This window comes from Primulina eburnea, chromosome 17 (assembly GCF_022965805.1).
Source record: "Primulina eburnea isolate SZY01 chromosome 17, ASM2296580v1, whole genome shotgun sequence".
Lineage (NCBI taxonomy): Eukaryota > Viridiplantae > Streptophyta > Magnoliopsida > Lamiales > Gesneriaceae > Primulina > Primulina eburnea.
The window spans coordinates 16,823,678-16,845,860 of record NC_133117.1 but is presented as its reverse complement, the minus strand read 5'-3'; positions in this window follow the sequence as shown (position 1 = coordinate 16,845,860).

The window sequence follows — 22,183 nt, the reverse complement described above, 5'->3', positions numbered from 1 at the left end:
TGGTTATATCGAGTAATGGAATCCATTACGGAATTCGATATAGGAACACCATATTTGGTTATATCGAGTAAAGGATATTGGAATTCTTCTATTACGGAATTCGATATAGGAATACCGGGGCACTGGTTATATCGAGTAATAGAGATTATGGTTCCATCCTTTACGGAATTCGATATAGGAATACCACATCTGGAAACCGGGATCCCTAGACTAGGATTGAGTCTAGTCTGAATTATGAGTGATGTCGACAGATTGATATTGATTATGTTTCAGATTTTGATACATATATCTGTTACCTGATTACATGCTTTATAGTGTTTTATATGATTGCATGTTTCATTGATTTATACTGGGATTATATTCTCACCGGTATATCCGGCTGTTGTCTTGTCTGTATGTGTACTTGACAACAGGTGGGACAGGTCCAGGGTCGAAGAGATGAAGAGCTAGATCGTGATTAGAGTGGTGGCACCGGACTTGGACTAGATGTAGGGTTAAACACTTGCCTTTAGTTTTAAACCCTAGTTTGAATAAATGTTGAAATACAGGATTTGTATTTTATATACTGATATGTATATATGTTGTATGTCACTACGTTCCGCATTTTAAAAAAAAAAATTTAGACCCTGTTCTAATTGATTAATTAGTCCCAATGATGATTAAGAACTTGATTAGCGTCCGGGTCCCCACAACAGGTGGTATCAGAGCTATAGATCCTTGAGATTGAGATAGGAGCTAGTGAGCGGGGTAGAATGTGTTTTCTTTCCTGCTTTTGATTGCTAGCATGATTTACTGCTTTATAATGCATGTTTATCTGTTTATCTGATTTGATTTGAAAACATGTATTATTGAGATTGAATCAGAACCGATTCTGGATCAGCAGTAAGATGATCCGAGGAGGCTTGAAACAGGATTATTGTTGGAATTGCTAACCCTTTTGGTTATCAGATATGCCTCCAAGGAGAATGCCAGAACAAGGGAGTACCTCGAATCCTCCCATGGATGTGACACCTACAGCAATGGAGAAATTGCTGAAAAGGTTTCAGTCATTTCATCCACCGACTTTGAAAGGAACGGAGAACTCCATGGAATGTGAAAGTTGGTTGGACGACATTGAATCCCTGTTTGAATCTTTGGAGTATACTGAGGAAAAGAGGGTGAAACTGATAATACACCAGTTGCATGATGTTGCTAAACACTGGTGGATCACGACTAAAAGGGCATTGGAACAGCGAGGTACGGCCATTACCTGGAATGTGTTCAAATCTGAATTTTATCTACGGTTCTTTCCAGTTTCTTATAGGAAGGACAAGGGAGCCGAGTTTGCAAACCTGAAACAAGGTCAGTTGAACATTGAGGATTATGTGGCTAAGTTTTCGACATTGCTCCGATTTGCTCCCCACGTAGCTGAGCATGATGAGGCCGTAGCAGATCAGTTCATAAATGGCCTAAATCCTGAGATTTTTACGCTGGTAAATACTGGGAGGCCCAACAACTTCACCGATGCCCTGAACAGAGCCAAGGGAGCCGAGGCAGGCTTGATGAGGCAGAGAGAGGCTTCATTTGTGCTTCCAGCACCGGGACAGCAACAACCACCTCCTCGATTTGAAGGTGGCAGCAGCGGTAGCGGAAAGAAGGATTTCTGGAAGGCTAGAGGGAAGCAATTCAAGAAATCAGGGACTACCTCGTCCAGTTCGAGTGGCTCTAGACAGACCGGTCAGAGCCAGAGCTATGCAGGACCGTACTGTGGTACTTGTGGAGGGAGGCATTCCACAGATCAGTGCCGAGGAGTAGTTGGCAGCTGTCGTATCTGTAGACAGCAGGGACACTTTGCCCGAGTGTGTCCACAGCGAGGTGCCCAGGGATCGCAGGCAGCTGAGTCATCTGGATCAGTGGCTCAGGCAGGTAGACGACCATCTGCCGTTCATTCCTTTCAGCCAGTACCGTCTACTCTGTCACAGCAGAGGCCAGGAGGGGACCAGACCGCGAGCCAGCCTCCTAGACAGCAGGCCCGATTGTTTGCTTTGACTGAGGAGCAAGCACAGGATGCACCTGATGATGTAGTTGCAGGTAACTGTTTTATTTCTGGTTATCCTGCATATGTACTGATTGATACTGGTGCATCACATACTTTTATGTCTGAGCGATTTGCTTTAATGCATGCATTGCCTGTTGAGTCCTTAGCTACTGTAGTATCTGTCACGTCTCCGATAGGAACAGGTTTAATACCGGTGAAATCTGTGAAATCGTGTATACTGCAGTACGACGGGCATACGATTGATTTAGACTGTATGGTTCTTGGTTTATTTGATTTTGATTGTATTGTCGGCATCGACATGTTGACCAAGTACCGAGCTACAGTCGATTGTTTCCACAAGATAGTTCGATTCAGATCTGAGATGGCTGAGGAGTGGAAATTTTATGGTAAGGGTTCTAGAGCTAGAATTCCTTTGATATCTGCCATAAATATGACTCGATTATTGCAGAAGGGAGCGGATGGATTCCTGGTATATTCAGTTGATTTACTGAAGACGAGCCCATCATTGGCGGACTTGTCAGTGGTGTGTGAGTTTGCTGATGTCTTTCCAGATGAGATTCCTGGATTGCCTCCGAGTCGAGAGATAGACTTCGGCATTGAGTTAATGCCAGGAACAGTTCCGATTTCGAGAGCTCCTTACAGGATGGCACCGATCGAGTTGAAAGAACAGTTGGAGGATTTATTGGCCAAGGGTTACATTAGACCTAGTGTATCTCCTTGGGGTGCTCCAGTACTGTTCGTGAGAAAGAAGGATGGGTCGATGAGACTTTGTATCGACTACAGGCAACTGAACCAGGCAACGGTAAAGAATAAATACCCCTTGCCTCGTATTGATGATTTATTTGATCAGTTGCAGGGTTCATCGGTATATTCCAAGATCGACTTGAGATCTGGATACCATCAATTGAGAGTCAGGGATTCTGATATCTCAAAGACAGCATTCAGAACCAGGTATGGACACTATGAGTTTATTGTCATGCCTTTTGGTTTGACGAATGCACCTGCGGTATTTATGGGATTGATGAACCGCGTATTTCAGAAATACTTGGATGATTTTGTTATCATATTCATTGATGATATATTGATTTATTCAAAGAATATGATTGAGCATGCTAATCATCTGAGGACTGTGTTGAGAATTTTGAGGGCAGAGAAACTGTATGCTAAATTGTCGAAATGCGAGTTTTGGCTGAGACAGGTTGTGTTTTTGGGTCACATTATATCGGGAGACGGTATATCAGTTGATCCCAGTAAGGTTGAGGCAGTGATTTCTTGGCCGAGACCTACATCTGTGCCGGAAATTCGCAGTTTTATGGGTTTGGCAGGATATTATCGTCGATTTATTAAAGATTTTTCGAGTATTGCCAAACCAATTACGCAGTTGACTCAGAAGAATGCTCCGGTTAATTGGTCTGAAGACTGTGAGACCAGTTTTATTGAGCTGAAGAAGAGATTGACCAGTGCGCCTGTGTTGACGATTCCTTCAGGTACTGGTGATTTTGTGGTTTATTGTGATGCATCTCATAGAGGACTGGGATGTATACTGATGCAGCGAGGGCATGTCATTGCCTATGCCTCGAGACAATGGAAACCACATGAGACTCGTTACCCACACTACAAGAAAAAGCCCAAACAACAACACACATTTAACAACGGTTTTTGTTAAAACCGTTGTTAAAAAACTTTTAACAACGATTTTTGCGAAAACCATTGTTAAAAGTGTGTTTTTTAAGAAAAAGACAACGGTTTTTATAAAACTGTTGTCTTTTGGGGGCAAACAACAACGGTTTTATAAAAACCGTTGTCTTTTGAGTGCAAAAGACAACGGTTTTTTTGATCAAAGACAACGGTTTTATAAAACGTTGTCTTTGAGCGTTTTTTAGGGTCAAAGACAACGGATTACAGAACCGTTGTCTATGAGCGCTTTTTTTTGTACATTCGACAACGGTTTTGTATATAATAGTTTTTTGTGGTATATTTAGCGACGGTTTTAACAAAAACCGTCGCTAATTTTAGCGACGGTATTAAATTACTGTCGCAAAATTTTAAATCGGCGACGGTTGACTCCTAACCGTCGCTCATGTTAGCGACCGTTAAAGAAAAACCGTCGCATCTTTAACATCAGCGACGGTTTTGTTCATATCGTCGCTACATTTGGCGACCGTGTTATCAAAACCGTCGCTATATTTAACGACAAATAAGATTAAACTGTCGCCGATTTTAAATATTGCGATGGTTTTAGTCAAAACCGTCGCTATTTTCAAAAAATTCGTTCCCCCCCTAACTTCCCTCCTTTTTTTCCCCTCACTCTCTATAAATACATACAACTTTCATTCAATTTCTTCCACTTCACTTCACAACAATTAAAATTTTCTCACTTACACAATTTTACAACTTCACAACACTTAAATTTTTTATCTCTTACATGATTTTACCACTTCACAACACTTAAAATTTTTATATTTTACACGATTTTTTTTACAATATCAAAACAATTAAAATTTTTATCTCTTATACAATTTTATTATTTCACGACACTTAAATATTTTATCTTTTCTATGATTGTACCAATTTACGTATTTATTAAATTCTAATTTTTTTTTTATTTTACCTAAAATATTAGCGACAGACTTATAAACCGTCGCTATTAGCGACTGTTTTTCCACATGAACACTGTCGCTACATTTAGCGACGGTTTATATCAATTTTCGTCGGCACTAAATTTTGCGACGGTTTTAAAACCGTCGCAATTTTCATTTGCAACGGTTTAAAAAACCGTCGCAAATTGCAGATACGACGACGGTTTTAATTGGCGACGGTTTTTAAAACCGTCGCAAAATATAACTACAACAACAGTTTTTAACCATTGTCTTTGAGCGAACATTTAACAACACTAGCTTCAACAATAGTTTTAAAATGGCTACGACAACGGATTTTATCCGTTGTCGTATAGCATTTTTCTTGTAGTGCCAATTCATGATCTTGAATTGGCAGCCATAGTCTTTGCATTGAAGATATGGCGGCATTATCTGTACGGTGAAAAATTTGAAATATATTCTGATCATAAAAGCTTGAAATATCTGTTTTCGCAATCAGAGCTGAATATGAGACAGCGGAGATGGCTGGATTTACTGAAAGACTTTGATTGTGAGATTAAATATTATCCAGGGAAGTCCAATGCAGCAGCAGATGCGTTGAGTCGAAAGGTATGTGCACTATCCTTATCGACGATAGGTGTCTCGAATTTGATAGAAGACTGCTGTTTGTCTGGATTAGCTTTTGAGATGGATTGTCAGCCTCTAAGATTATATGCAATTCGAGCTGAACCAGAATTGATATTGAGAATCAAAGAGGCGCAGAAAATTGATCAGAACGTACAGAATTCGATTGCGATGGTTAGATCTGGACATCAATCGGAATATCAGGCTCGTGACAATGTCTTGTATGTGAATAATCGTCTTGTTGTGCCAAATGTTTCAGATTTGAGACAGCGGATATTGACAGAAGCGCACAACAGTCGTTTTAGCATTCATCCTGGTGGCAGGAAAATGTATAATGATTTAAAGACACAGTATTGGTGGAAACAAATGAAATCTGATGTGACTGAATTTGTAGCCAAGTGTCTGAATTGCCAACAGGTGAAGGCTGAAAGAAAGAAACCAGGAGGATTGTTACAGAGTTTGTCCATTCCTGAATGGAAATGGGATCACATTTCCATGGATTTTGTGACACAGTTGCCGAGATCCTCCCGAGGTTGTGATGCGATTTGGGTCGTGATTGATCGATTGACCAAATCTGCATGTTTTATTCCATACAAGATGACGTATAGATATGATCAGATGGCCGATATCTATGTCCGAGAAGTGATTAGATTGCACGGAGTGCCGAAGTCGATTGTTTCAGATCGTGATCCTCGATTCACTTCGCACTTCTGGCAGAGTTTACAGCAGGCTCTAGGTACGAAGTTACATCTGAGTACCGCATATCATCCACAGACCGATGGACAGTCAGAGCGGACTATCCAGACACTGGAGGATATGCTGAGAGCCGTAGTGCTCGATTTTAGCACTAATTGGCAAGATGCACTGCCACTTTGTGAATTTTCGTACAACAATAGCTATCAAACGAGTATTGAGATGGCACCATTTGAAGCGTTGTACGGAAAGAAATGTCGATCCACTCTTTACTGGGATGATATCTCTGAAGTTCCTGCGACTGGACCGGATATGATCAGAGATATGACCGAGAAAGTTAAATTGATTCAAAAGAAAATGAAGGCAGCTCAGGACAGACAAGCCAAATATGCCAACCTTCGACGACGACCGTTGGTATTTGAGACTGGAGACCGAGTATTCCTGAAGATTTCTCCTTTCAGAGGTGTTGTCAGATTTGGCAAGAAAGGGAAATTGTCTCCAAGATATGTAGGTCCATATGAGATTCTTGAAAAGATAGGAGATCGTGCCTATCGACTAGCATTGCCGCCTTCATTATCTGGAATACATGATGTTTTTCATGTGTTGATGCTGCGGAAATATCTCCCTGATGATTCTCACGTGATTCAGCCAGACGAGACCGAGCTGGATGAGACATTGAGTTATGTCGAGAAACCGATCAGGATTATTGATCGTAAAGAAAAACAGCTCAGAACGAAAATGATTCCCCTTGTGAAAGTTCAATGGACTCGTCATGGTGTTGAAGAAGCCACTTGGGAGACTGAATCAGACATGAGACAGGAATTCCCAGCATTGTTCCACTGATGTAAAGTTCTATTACATTTCTGTATATACTCCTTACTGATATGATAGATTGCTTGTGATTTCGAGGACGAAATCGTATCTTAGGGGGGGAGGAATGTAATGCCCGGAAATTTAATCCCAGTAATCTGTAATTATTGATTTATAATTGATAGGATTACAAAAGGATTAATTTGGACATTGAGAAAAGAATTAGAAATGAAATGGTGAAGGTGAGGCCGAGGGGACACCGCACCCACGGCCTAGGAAGCACCGCACCCGCGGTTGTGCTTCGGGAAATGTTGTGCATCGAAACCGTAGGGTGACCGCACCCGCGGTCTTGCAGCGACCGCACCCGCGGTATTGAGCGCACCCGCGGTCCCTATGACACCGCACCCGCGGTGCTACGTGTTGCGAGAAAAATGTTGCCACCTCGTGAATGCATGCACGGTTATATATAATGGTTATCCCTTCGAAAATCAGAACATAAATCGAGAAAGGTCGAGGGAGATTTGTGAAAAATCCTTACGCCTTTATCTTTCAATCCGTCCGTCCGAATTTGAATCCGACTTCGGTATTGAGTTCCTGGCAACGTAGGTTACAACTGGACGTAAGTTTTACTACGTTTTGACATGTTTTAGAATTATGATATCGTCAGAATTGAATGGAATTCATATATGATGTTCTTGACATATGAGACATTATAGAATCGAAGTCAGATTAAGAAACGGACTGATTATGAAATTGTTATGAATTTTTAGGGTATATTGATTTATACCAGACAGATCTGAATTGTGATTGGATTACAGATTGTATTGGATATGAGTTTATGGATTGTAACTATTATCTGTTGAATTGGTATTGACGGGGATATTGAAATTGTACCGTTATACCGTTGATTTGAATAAAATCCAGATTCATCAGATTGTTATTGAGTTGAACGGTATATTGACATGAGATTATTGATATTGTCAGTACCAGACAGATTGTGAGTTCAGGACTTCGACTGAGCCAGACACCGACGAAAGAAAGGTATAAGTCAATGTGGTATTGGGAGATGGACTTGAGTCGGTTTAGACTTGGGTTTCCCTAAATCACATACTTTATTTTATTGCATGGATATTTGCATTACATTAATTAATGTACTTGTTCTCTTGAATTCAGATGACAGGTATTAGACGAGTTATCTTGTGACAGAAGTGCCGGATAGTGGTGGTATCGCCACGGCACATTGCACGATGTCACAAGATAGGATGCTAGCGATAGAGCTACAGTCCATGACGGTTAGGTCAGGACACTGGATGTATGGTTATATCGAGTAATGGAATCCATTACGGAATTCGATATAGGAACACCATATTTGGTTATATCGAGTAAAGGATATTGGAATTCTTCTATTACGGAATTCGATATAGGAATACCGGGGCACTGGTTATATCGAGTAATAGAGATTATGGTTCCATCCTTTACGGAATTCGATATAGGAATACCACATCTAGAAACCGGGATCCCTAGACTAGGATTGAGTCTAGTCTGAATTATGAGTGATGTCGACAGATTGATATTGATTATGTTTCAGATTTTGATACATATATCTGTTACCTGATTACATGCTTTATAGTGTTTTATATGATTGCATGTTTCATTGATTTATACTGGGATTATATTCTCACCGGTATATCCGGCTGTTGTCTTGTCTGTATGTGTACTTGACAACAGGTGGGACAGGTCCAGGGTCGAAGAGATGAAGAGCTAGATCGTGATTAGAGTGGTGGCACCGGACTTGGACTAGATGTAGGGTTAAACACTTGCCTTTAGTTTTAAACCCTAGTTTGAATAAATGTTGAAATACAGGATTTGTATTTTATATACTGATATGTATATATGTTGTATGTCACTACGTTCCGCATTTTAAAAAAAAAAATTTAGACCCTGTTCTAATTGATTAATTAGTCCCAATGATGATTAAGAACTTGATTAGCGTCCGGGTCCCCACAACAGGTGGTATCAGAGCTATAGATCCTTGAGATTGAGATAGGAGCTAGTGAGCGGGGTAGAATGTGTTTTCTTTCCTGCTTTTGATTGCTAGCATGATTTACTGCTTTATAATGCATGTTTATCTGTTTATCTGATTTGATTTGAAAACATGTATTATTGAGATTGAATCAGAACCGATTCTGGATCAGCAGTAAGATGATCCGAGGAGGCTTGAAACAGGATTATTGTTGGAATTGCTAACCCTTTTGGTTATCAGATATGTCTCCGAGGAGAATGCCAGAACAGGGGAGTACCTCGAATCCTCCCATGGATGTGACACCTACAGCAATGGAGAAATTGCTGAAAAGGTTTCAGTCATTTCATCCACCGACTTTGAAAGGAACGGAGAACTCCGTGGAATGTGAAAGTTGGTTGGACGACATTGAATCCCTGTTTGAATCTTTGGAGTATACTGAGGAAAAGAGGGTGAAACTGATAATACACCAGTTGCATGACGTTGCTAAACACTGGTGGATCACGACTAAAAGGGCATTGGAACAGCGAGGTACGGCCATTACCTGGAATGTGTTCAAATCTGAATTTTATCTACGGTTCTTTCCAGTTTCTTATAGGAAGGACAAGGGAGCCGAGTTTGCAAACCTGAAACAAGGCCAGTTGAACATTGAGGATTATGTGGCTAAGTTTTCGACATTGCTCCGATTTGCTCCCCACGTAGCTGAACATGATGAGGCCGTAGCAGATCAGTTCATAAATGGCCTAAATCCTGAGATTTTTACGCTGGTAAATACTGGGAGGCCCAACAACTTCACCGATGCCCTGAACAGAGCCAAGGGAGCTGAGGCAGGCTTGATGAGGCAGAGAGAGGCTTCATTTGTGCTTCCAGCACCGGGACAGCAACAACCACCTCCTCGATTTGAAGGTGGCAGCAGCGGTAGCGGAAAGAAGGATTTCTTGAAGGCTAGAGGGAAGCAATTCAAGAAATCAGGGACTACCTCGTCCAGTTCGAGTGGCTCTAGACAGACCGGTCAGAGCCAGAGCTATGCAGGACCGTACTGTGGTACTTGTGGAGGGAGGCATTCCACAGATCAGTGCCGAGGAGTAGTTGGCAGCTGTCGTATCTGTAGACAGCAGGGACACTTTGCCCGAGTGTGTCCACAGCGAGGTGCCCAGGGATCGCAGGCAGCTGAGTCATCTGGATCAGTGGCTCAGGCAGGTAGACGACCATCTGCCGTTCATTCCTTTCAGCCAGTACCGTCTACTCTGTCACAGCAGAGGCCAGGAGGGGGCCAGACCGCGAGCCAGCCTCCTAGACAGCAGGCCCGATTGTTTGCTTTGACTGAGGAGCAAGCACAGGATGCACCTGATGATGTAATTGCAGGTAACTGTTTTATTTCTGGTTATCCTGCATATGTACTGATTGATACTGGTGCATCACATACTTTTATGTCTGAGCGATTTGCTTTAATGCATGCATTGCCTGTTGAGTCCTTAGCTACTGTAGTATCTGTCACGTCTCCGATAGGAACAGGTTTAATATCGGTGAAATCTGTGAAATCGTGTATACTGCAGTACGACGGGCATACGATTGATTTAGACTGTATGGTTCTTGGTTTATCTGATTTTGATTGTATTGTCGGCATCGACATGTTGACCAAGTACCGAGCTACAGTCGATTGTTTCCACAAGATAGTTCGATTCAGACCTGAGATGGCTGAGGAGTGGAAATTTTATGGTAAGGGTTCTAGAGCTAGAATTCCTTTGATATCTGCCATAAATATGACTCGATTATTGCAGAAGGGAGCGGATGGATTCCTGGTATATTCAGTTGATTTACTGAAGACGAGCCCATCATTGGCGGACTTGCCAGTGGTGTGTGAGTTTGCTGATGTCTTTCCAGATGAGATTCCTGGATTGCCTCCGAGTCGAGAGATAGACTTCGGCATTGAGTTAATGCCAGGAACAGTTCCGATTTCGAGAGCTCCTTACAGGATGGCACCGATCGAGTTGAAAGAGTTGAAAGAACAGTTGGAGGATTTATTGGCCAAGGGTTACATTAGACCTAGTGTATCTCCTTGGGGTGCTCCAGTACTGTTCGTGAGAAAGAAGGATGGGTCGATGAGACTTTGTATCGACTACAGGCAACTGAACCAGGCAACGATAAAGAATAAATACCCCTTGCCTCGTATTGATGATTTATTTGATCAGTTGCAGGGTTCATCGGTATATTCCAAGATCGACTTGAGATCTGGATACCATCAATTGAGAGTCAGGGATTCTGATATCTCAAAGACAGCATTCAGAACCAGGTATGGACACTATGAGTTTATTGTCATGCCTTTTGGTTTGACGAATGCACCTGCGGTATTTATGGGATTGATGAACCGCGTATTTCAGAAATACTTGGATGATTTTGTTATCATATTCATTGATGATATATTGATTTATTCAAAGAATATGATTGAGCATGCTAATCATCTGAGGACTGTGTTGAGAATTTTGAGGGCAGAGAAACTGTATGCTAAATTGTCGAAATGCGAGTTTTGGCTGAGACAGGTTGTGTTTTTGGGTCACATTATATCGGGAGACGGTATATCAGTTGATCCCAGTAAGGTTGAGGCAGTGATTTCTTGGCCGAGACCTACATCTGTGCCGGAAATTCGCAGTTTTATGGGTTTGGCAGGATATTATCGTCGATTTATTAAAGATTTTTCGAGTATTGCCAAACCAATTACGCAGTTGACTCAGAAGAATGCTCCGGTTAATTGGTCTGAAGACTGTGAGACCAGTTTTATTGAGCTGAAGAAGAGATTGACCAGTGCGCCTGTGTTGACGATTCCTTCAGGTACTGGTGATTTTGTGGTTTATTGTGATGCATCTCATAGAGGACTGGGATGTATACTGATGCAGCGAGGGCATGTCATTGCCTATGCCTCGAGACAATGGAAACCACATGAGACTCGTTACCCAATTCATGATCTTGAATTGGCAGCCATAGTCTTTGCATTGAAGATATGGCGGCATTATCTGTACGGTGAAAAATTTGAAATATATTCTGATCATAAAAGCTTGAAATATCTGTTTTCGCAATCAGAGCTGAATATGAGACAGCGGAGATGGCTGGATTTACTGAAAGACTTTGATTGTGAGATTAAATATTATCCAGGGAAGTCCAATGCAGCAGCAGATGCGTTGAGTCGAAAGGTATGTGCACTATCCTTATCGACGATAGGTGTCTCGAATTTGATAGAAGACTGCTGTTTGTCTGGATTAGCTTTTGAGATGGATTGTCAGCCTCTAAGATTATATGCAATTCGAGCTGAACCAGAATTGATATTGAGAATCAAAGAGGCGCAGAAAATTGATCAGAACGTACAGAATTCGATTGCGATGGTTAGATCTGGACATCAATCGGAATATCAGGCTCGTGACAATGTCTTGTATGTGAATAATCGTCTTGTTGTGCCAAATGTTTCAGATTTGAGAGAGCGGATATTGACAGAAGCGCACAACAGTCGTTTTAGCATTCATCCTGGTGGCAGGAAAATGTATAATGATTTAAAGACACAGTATTGGTGGAAACAAATGAAATCTGATGTGACTGAATTTGTAGCCAAGTGTCTGAATTGCCAACAGGTGAAGGCTGAAAGAAAGAAACCAGGAGGATTGTTACAGAGTTTGTCCATTCCTGAATGGAAATGGGATCACATTTCCATGGATTTTGTGACACAGTTGCCGAGATCCTCCCGAGGTTGTGATGCGATTTGGGTCGTGATTGATCGATTGACCAAATCTGCATGTTTTATTCCATACAAGATGACGTATAGATATGATCAGATGGCCGATATCTATGTCCGAGAAGTGATTAGATTGCACGGAGTGCCGAAGTCGATTGTTTCAGATCGTGATCCTCGATTCACTTCGCACTTCTGGCAGAGTTTACAGCAGGCTCTAGGTACGAAGTTACATCTGAGTACCGCATATCATCCACAGACCGATGGACAGTCAGAGCGGACTATCCAGACACTGGAGGATATGCTGAGAGCCGTAGTGCTCGATTTTAGCACTAATTGGCAAGATGCACTGCCACTTTGTGAATTTTCGTACAACAATAGCTATCAAACGAGTATTGAGATGGCACCATTTGAAGCGTTGTACGGAAAGAAATGTCGATCCACTCTTTACTGGGATGATATCTCTGAAGTTCCTGCGACTGGACCGGATATGATCAGAGATATGACCGAGAAAGTTAAATTGATTCAAAAGAAAATGAAGGCAGCTCAGGACAGACAAGCCAAATATGCCAACCTTCGACGACGACCGTTGGTATTTGAGACTGGAGACCGAGTAATTCCTGAAGATTTCTCCTTTCAGAGGTGTTGTCAGATTTGGCAAGAAAGGGAAATTGTCTCCAAGATATGTAGGTCCATATGAGATTCTTGAAAAGATAGGAGATCGTGCCTATCGACTAGCATTGCCGCCTTCATTATCTGGAATACATGATGTTTTTCATGTGTCGATGCTGCGGAAATATCTCCCTGATGATTCTCACGTGATTCAGCCAGACGAGACCGAGCTGGATGAGACATTGAGTTATGTCGAGAAACCGATCAGGATTATTGATCGTAAAGAAAAACAGCTCAGAACGAAAATGATTCCCCTTGTGAAAGTTCAATGGACTCGTCATGGTGTTGAAGAAGCCACTTGGGAGACTGAATCAGACATGAGACAGGAATTCCCAGCATTGTTCCACTGATGTAAAGTTCTATTACATTTCTGTATATACTCCTTACTGATATGATAGATTGCTTGTGATTTCGAGGACGAAATCGTATCTTAGGGGGGGAGGAATGTAATGCCCGGAAATTTAATCCCAGTAATCTGTAATTATTGATTTATAATTGATAGGATTACAAAAGGATTAATTGGGACATTGAGAAAAGAATTAGAAATGAAATGGTGAAGGTGAGGCCGAGGGGACACCGCACCCGCGGCCTAGGAAGCACCGCACCCGCGGTTGTGCTTCGGGAAATGTTGTGCATCGAAACCGTAGGGTGACCGCACCCGCGGTCTTGCAGCGACCGCACCCGCGGTATTGAGCGCACCCGCGGTCCCTATGACACCGCACCCGCGGTGCTACGTGTTGCGAGAAAAATGTTGCCACCTCGTGAATGCATGCACGGTTATATATAATGGTTATCCCTTCGAAAATCAGAACATAAATCGAGAAAGGTCGAGGGAGATTTGTGAAAAATCCTTACGCCTTTATCTTTCAATCCGTCCGTCCGAATTTGAATCCGACTTCGGTATTGAGTTCCTGGCAACGTAGGCTACAACTGGACGTAAGTTTTACTACGTTTTGACATGTTTTAGAATTATGATATCGTCAGAATTGAATGGAATTCATATATGATGTTCTTGACATATGAGACATTATAGAATCGAAGTCAGATTAAGAAACGGACTGATTATGGAATTGTTATGAATTTTTAGGGTATATTGATTTATACCAGACAGATCTGAATTGTGATTGGATTACAGATTGTATTGGATATGAGTTTATGGATTGTAACTATTATCTGTTGAATTGGTATTGACGGGGATATTGAAATTGTACCGTTATACCGTTGATTTGAATAAAATCCAGATTCATCAGATTGTTATTGAGTTGAACGGTATATTGACATGAGATTATTGATATTGTCAGTACCAGACAGATTGTGAGTTCAGGACTTCGACTGAGCCAGACACCGACGAAAGAAAGGTATAAGTCAATGTGGTATTGGGAGATGGACTTGAGTCGGTTTAGACTTGGGTTTCCCTAAATCACATACTTTATTTTATTGCATGGATATTTGCATTACATTAATTAATGTACTTGTTCTCTTGAATTCAGATGACAGGTATTAGACGAGTTATCTTGTGACAGAAGTGCCGGATAGTGGTGGTATCGCCACGGCACATTGCACGATGTCACAAGATAGGATGCTAGCGATAGAGCTACAGTCCATGACGGTTAGGTCAGGACACTGGATGTATGGTTATATCGAGTAATGGAATCCATTACGGAATTCGATATAGGAACACCATATTTGGTTATATCGAGTAAAGGATATTGGAATTCTTCTATTACGGAATTCGATATAGGAATACCGGGGCACTGGTTATATCGAGTAATAGAGATTATGGTTCCATCCTTTACGGAATTCGATATAGGAATACCACATCTGGAAACCGGGATCCCTAGACTAGGATTGAGTCTAGTCTGAATTATGAGTGATGTCGACAGATTGATATTGATTATGTTTCAGATTTTGATACATATATCTGTTACCTGATTACATGCTTTATAGTGTTTTATATGATTGCATGTTTCATTGATTTATACTGGGATTATATTCTCACCGGTATATCCGGCTGTTGTCTTGTCTGTATGTGTACTTGACAACAGGTGGGACAGGTCCAGGGTCGAAGAGATGAAGAGCTAGATCGTGATTAGAGTGGTGGCACCGGACTTGGACTAGATGTAGGGTTAAACACTTGCCTTTAGTTTTAAACCCTAGTTTGAATAAATGTTGAAATACAGGATTTGTATTTTATATACTGATATGTATATATGTTGTATGTCACTACGTTCCGCATTTTAAAAAAAAAAATTTAGACCCTGTTCTAATTGATTAATTAGTCCCAATGATGATTAAGAACTTGATTAGCGTCCGGGTCCCCACACCCAGACAATACTTGGTTTTTCCAAGATCCTTCATTTCAAATTCTTCCTTCAAGTATAACACAACTTCTTGAATTTCCTTATTCGTTCCAATGATGTTTAAATCATCAACATATACATCAATAATTACGCATCCGGATGTTGTTTTCTTAATGAAAACACAAGGGCATATTGAATTATTTACATATCCCTTTTTCATCAAGTGATCACTTAGTCGATTATACCACATTCGACCGGATTAATTTAACCCGTATAATGATCTTTGTAATTTCACAGAATAACATTCTCTGGGTTTTGAACTTTGTGCTTCAGGCATCTTAAATCCTTCAGGGATTTTCATATATATATATATATATATATATTACTATCAAGTGATCCATATAAGTAATCTGTAACAACATCCATAAGACGCATTTCTAAATTTTCAGATACTGCCAAGCTAATAAAATACCAAAACATAATTGCATCCATCACGGGAGAATACGTTTCTTCATAATCAATTCCAGGTCTTTGAGAAAAACCTTATGCAACAAGTCGAGCTTTATATATTACTATTTTATTTTTCTCATTTCGCTTTCGAATAAAAACACATTTGTATCCAACAGGTTTTACACCTTCAGGTGTAAGGACTATAGGTCCAAAAACATTACGTTTATTTAGCGAATCCAATTCAACCTGGATGGCTTCTTTCCATTTTATCCAATCCTGCCGATTTTTACATTCACCAAAAGGTTTTGGTTCATGATCTTCATTATCATTTATGATGTCGATTGCCACATTATAAGAAAATATATCATCCATTTCTTTTATATATTTTCGGTTCCATATTTTTCCAGTATTAATGTAATTCATAGAGATTTTATGATTCTCGTCAGTTTGTGGTTCTGACAGAACATTTTCATCATCATGTGTTTCTTCAGGAACATCATTCTCTATTTTGTGATCATCGTGTGTTTCTTCAGAAACATCATTCTTTATTTTGTGATCATCGTGTTTCTCTATGAATTTTCTTTTTCGAGGATTTTTATCCTTAGAACCTACTGTCCTTCCATGCTTCAGGCGTTTAATGACATCATGAGTATCTTCAATTTGTTTCTGGAATTTCAATTCGAGCAGGGGCATTTGCAGCATGTATATATGATTTAGTTACCCCTTTTGTGTCTGCAAATGCATTTGGTATTTGATTTGCTATTCTTTGCAAGTGCACAATTTGTTGTACATCCTTTTCACATTGTTTTGTTCTTGGATCCAGATGTAACAATGATGATACATATCATGTAATTTTCTTTTCGGTATTTTTCTGTTCTCCCTCTAACATTGGGAAGATTTCCTCATTAAAATGACTATCAGCAAAACGTGCTGTGAACGCGTCTCCTGTCTGAGGTTCAAGATATCGAATGATTGATGGACTATCATAACCGATATAAATTCCAACCTTTCTTTGAGGTCCCATTTTCTTTCATTGCGGTGGTGCAATAGGCACATACACCATACATCCAAAAATTCTCAGATGAAAAATGTCTGGTTCTTTACCAAATGCCAGCTGAAATGGGGAGTATTTATGATATGCACTTGGTCTGATGCGAATTAATGAAGCAGCATGTAAAATTGCATGTCCCCATATAGAAATAGGGAGCTTTGTTTTCATAATCATTGTTCTAGCAATCATTTGCAAACGTTTAATCAATGATCAGCCAATCCATTCTGTGTATGTACATGAGCAACATGATGCTCAACAATGATTCCCATAGACATACAATAATCATTAAAAGACTGAGAAGTAAATTCACCAGCATTATCAAGTCTAATTTTCTTGATTGTATAATCGGGAAATTGATTATTCAATTTTATTATTTGAGCAAGTAATCTTGCAAATGCAACTTTTCGAGTTGACAATAAACATACATGTGACCATCTGCTGGAGGCATCAATCAATACCATAAAGTATCTGAATGGCCCACATGGTGGATGGATTGGTTCACAAATATCACCCTGAATACGTTCAAGAAACATTGGTGATTCAGTTTGGATTTTGGCTGGTGATGGTCTTATAATAAGTTTTCAAAGAGAACATGCTTTACATTGAAACTTATTATTCTGAAAGATCTTCTGGTCTTTCAGCGGATGACCATATGTATTTTCTATAATTCTTCGCATCATTGTTGAACCAGGATGTCCTAATCGATCATGTCAATTGGTTAATATTGAAGAATTATCAACTACCATGTTTGATTCAATGGGACTTATATGTGTATAATGCAATCCAGTAGGGAGCATTGGTAGTTTTTCAATAACATATTTCTTTCCTAATTTATATGTGATAAGACACATATATTTCTCATTCCCTTCATTCATTGTTTGAGTATCATACCCATGAGAATATATATTATTAAAACTAAACAAATTTCTTTTCGATTGTGGTGAATATAAAGTATCATTGATAAAAAATTTTGTACCATTAGGTAACAAAAATTGTGCTTTACCACATCCTTTAATCAAGTCTATAGGACCTGATATTGTATTCACCGTTGTTTTTGTTGGTTTTAGTTCCAAGAAATATCTTTTATCTCGGAGGATAGTGTGCGTTGTACCACTATCGGGTATGCAAACTTCAGCTTTGCTCATAGCATTTTCATTTTTGAACTTCAAAAAAATATACAATGAAAAAAATTACTGGCAATATATATTTAAATATAACACATATCATACTTATACAATAAAACATTATTATATGGATACATGAAAAATAAATTACTGTACATTTATATTCTACCACTATATTGTTCATTTTCAGATAAATCATTGAGAAAATTTGTAGCATCAATATTGTTCATTTTTATCCCACCAACATATAGATCATTTCCAGAGAAATCATTCATAAAATCAGCAACATAAAAATTAGTTGAATCACTCAAACGGTCATTGCGTTCAGTGAAGTTGGTCTCCTTTCCTCTTTAATGATTCTTTATAAAGCTTACAAAGGTGCTCAGGGGCTCGACAAATACAGGACCAATGTCCTAGAGTACCACATCTGAAACAAGAACTTTCATATCTTTTTGAGTGATTCTCATCAACACTTGTATTCTCATGATGCCTTTTCGGTGGGTGGTTCGTGACGCTCTTTTGAGATGAGTTATAAAAATAACTATCTCTATTGTTTTCAAAACCACGGCCTCGACCACGACAATGACCAATTCCACGTCCACCACCTCGACCTCGAACTCGACCAAAACCTTGTCTTTGAATTTGATTTTGGTTTCCAGGTTTAAATTTATTTTTACTTACAGCATTTACTTCTGGAAATGCTGTTGATCCAGTGGGTCGGGAACGATGATTTCTCATTAGCAGCTCGTTTTTTTTTCCGCCACAAGAAGACGGGCGATGAGTTCAAAATATCAAACCAAATACTTAATCATCTTACAACCCAAATGAAAACAAAACAATAACGACAGTCTTAAACATTAATACAACCATAACAAATACATGATTCTGAACGAGAAACATAAACCACAGAAAACCTCCACTGGATCACCACCGAAAACCCAACTGCTCTAGCCACTGCCCTGGTCGTCCGAACCGTCCAACCTAAGACCTGCCCCGTGGAATGGGGTGCCCAAGATGAAAACAAGGACGTGAGCGACAATCGCCCAATACGAGAATGTACGAGTATACAAACTGATATAATGCATGCAAAATGCAATATGCTCGGATATCAAGGATCAAGTCAAGAATCTCATGCTCAGTCTAGAGGCGCCTGAGTGTGTAGTCTCTGATCTGTCCTAGGCATGTTTTGGCTCCCACACTCATCATCAAGACGTGGACCTGCAATGTCCAGGTTATTAGAGCCCGTGGGTCCCGTCGGACACTGTAGCTCTCGATGCCCCATCGTCCACAATACAGAATAGGGCTGAGCGGCCCCAACAAATGAGGTATATCTCAAAAGATATCAGGCTCAACATGATATGTCATGCATAATATGCCAAAGCAGTAAAACATGTATCATGCAAGAGATAAATATGCAGCATATAAGTGTGTATACTACGCTTGGATATCTCAGTCAGTACATCACGTACCTCACTAAAACAGTCTGACAGAAAGCTCCAAACCTAGACAATACCAACATAAAGAAATCACTAACAAACCAGATCAAACATGCTACAAAGATCTCCCTAATGATCCTTAAATCACTATCTAAGGATTTAGGATTATACCTGCGTCTGTCGTTAGCCCGCTGATGATGTCTCGATCTCAGTTCACCGACCCCTTCTCGATTCGATACTAGCTCCGAAACTTCCCGACACCAAAGTGCCCTAGAAACTGGCTAGAAAATCTAAGGTACAACTAGAACTCTCTTTGAAGAATGCGGTGAAGAAAACAAAAGAATCGGCTTCCATTTATAGGCTGCATCCGCACTATTCCAGAAAATCCGAACCAATCTTATCTGCCGCGTGTCAGAATCTCATTGGATTTCTCGAGATAATGTAATCCGAAGTAGGTCGGGTTATCCATTTAAATTTCGGTGGATACCAATATCTTAATCCCGAATTATCAATTCCTTAATAATACTTAATTAACAACTCATTAATTATGTCTTAATTAATACTTCATTCAAAATAGGAATTCGGGTCATTACATCCTCCCCTCCTTACAAAGATTTCATCCTCGAAATCAAAACTGAAGTACAATACAACTGAATAAAATACAACTCAAAACAAATGAGGATACTCTGAGCGCATACGACTCTCTAACTCCCAAGTCGCTTCTGCAGTACCTCGGCGTTGTCATTGCACTAGAACAAGTGGAATGGTCTTGTTTCTGAGCTTTTTCTCTTTCCTACCCAGGATTAAAAGCGGCTGCTCAACATAAGTCAAGTCTTCTTCAAGTTGAACGTCTGTCGGACTAAGGACGTGCGACTCATCTGCTACATACCATCGTAGCAACGATACATGAAAGACATTATGAATGCTGGACAGATACAGCGGTAAAGCCAATCGATACGCCAAATTCCCAACACATTCCAAAATCTCAAAAGTTCCGATGAATCTTGGGGCTAATTTTCCCTTGAGTCCCAATCTCATCACCCTGCGGAACGGTGAAACTTTAAGGAAAACTTTTTCCCTTGACTGAAACTGTAGAGGTCTACGCTTGGTATTCGCGTAACTCGATTGACGATCTTGTGCAGTTTTAATTCTCTTCTTGATCAATTCCACTACGTCAATCGCTTGTTGCACTAATTCAGGTCCTTGCACTTGTCGTTCTCCTACTTCGTCCCAAAACAATGGAGTACGACAACGTCTACCATACAATGCTTCGAACGGAGCCATACAAATGCTAGTGTGGTAGCTATTGTTATATGCAAACTCCACAAGCGGCAGATGATCATGCCATGCTGGTCCAAAATCCAAAGCACAAGCACGCAACATGTCCTCAAGCGTCTGAATGGTCCTATCAGACTGACCATCGGTCTCTGGATGATAGGCAGTACTCATACTCAATGTCGTTCCCAACGCTTTTTGAAAACTTCACCAGAACCTTGAGGTAAAGCGTGGATCTCTATCACTGACTATACTTGTTGGCACACCATGATATTTAAGAATCTCTTGGATGTATAGTCTTGCCATGCGATCGAAACTATATTCCCGACTATACGGAATGAAATGTGCTGACTTAGTCAATCGGTCCACAACAACCCAAATGGCATCACAATTCTTAGAAGACAACGGCAAGTGGGTGACAAAATCCATCGTTACATGCTCCCACTTCCACTCAGGAATAGGAAGATTCTGAAGTAATCCTCCTGGTCGTCGATGTTCAGCTTTCACTTGCTGACAAACCAAACACTTGGCTACAAACTGGTAAACACTTCTCTTCATACCTTTCCACCAAAACTTGGTCTCCAAATCCTTATACATTTTCATGCTTCCAGGGTGGATACTCAACTTACTCCTATGAGCTTGAGATAAAATCTCGTCTCTCAATTTAGAATCTTCTGGAACTACGATTCTTCCTCACAAACACAAGGTTCCATCTGTTTGGAACGCAAAGCCAGATGTGTTGTCTCCGTTAGCTAACCTTGCTAACTTTTCCACCTTCGGATCAGAAAACTGAGCTTCTTTGATTTTGGCATACAACATCGGTTCAGATAAAATGCTCGTTACTCGAATGTGTTCCATTCCTTTCTTATGACGGAAGTGAAATCCCAGAGAACAACAATCTTGGATTACACTTGATATGAAACTTGTCTGAAGTGCAGATAATCTCACTGTTGCGTGTTTTCTTAATTGCTTGCAACTGCACAACGTCAAGTTTGTAATAAAATGTATTTTTGAGTACAAGTGTCGATCCCACGAGGAATGTATTTCTAAATTTATATTAATGCTTGTAATTGAAATAGTCTCGACTTTATTTAGAATAATCAATTGACATATTTTTTTATACCGATAACTAGATTTGAAACTAAATTAAATTATAGTACAACACCAAACTTTTTATAACAAATAAATATGGAATAAAAGATCTAGAGGTCCGATTTCACGCAACTATCCACTATGTGTTATTTTGTGTAGCTATATTATAAATGTCCTTATTATACCTTAGCCAAGAATTATAAATTATCTACTCCCTCTCCCGAGTGCTAAGTAGATACTAATTATCTAACAACAGATTGTAACGTCCCCATCAACAATCTAT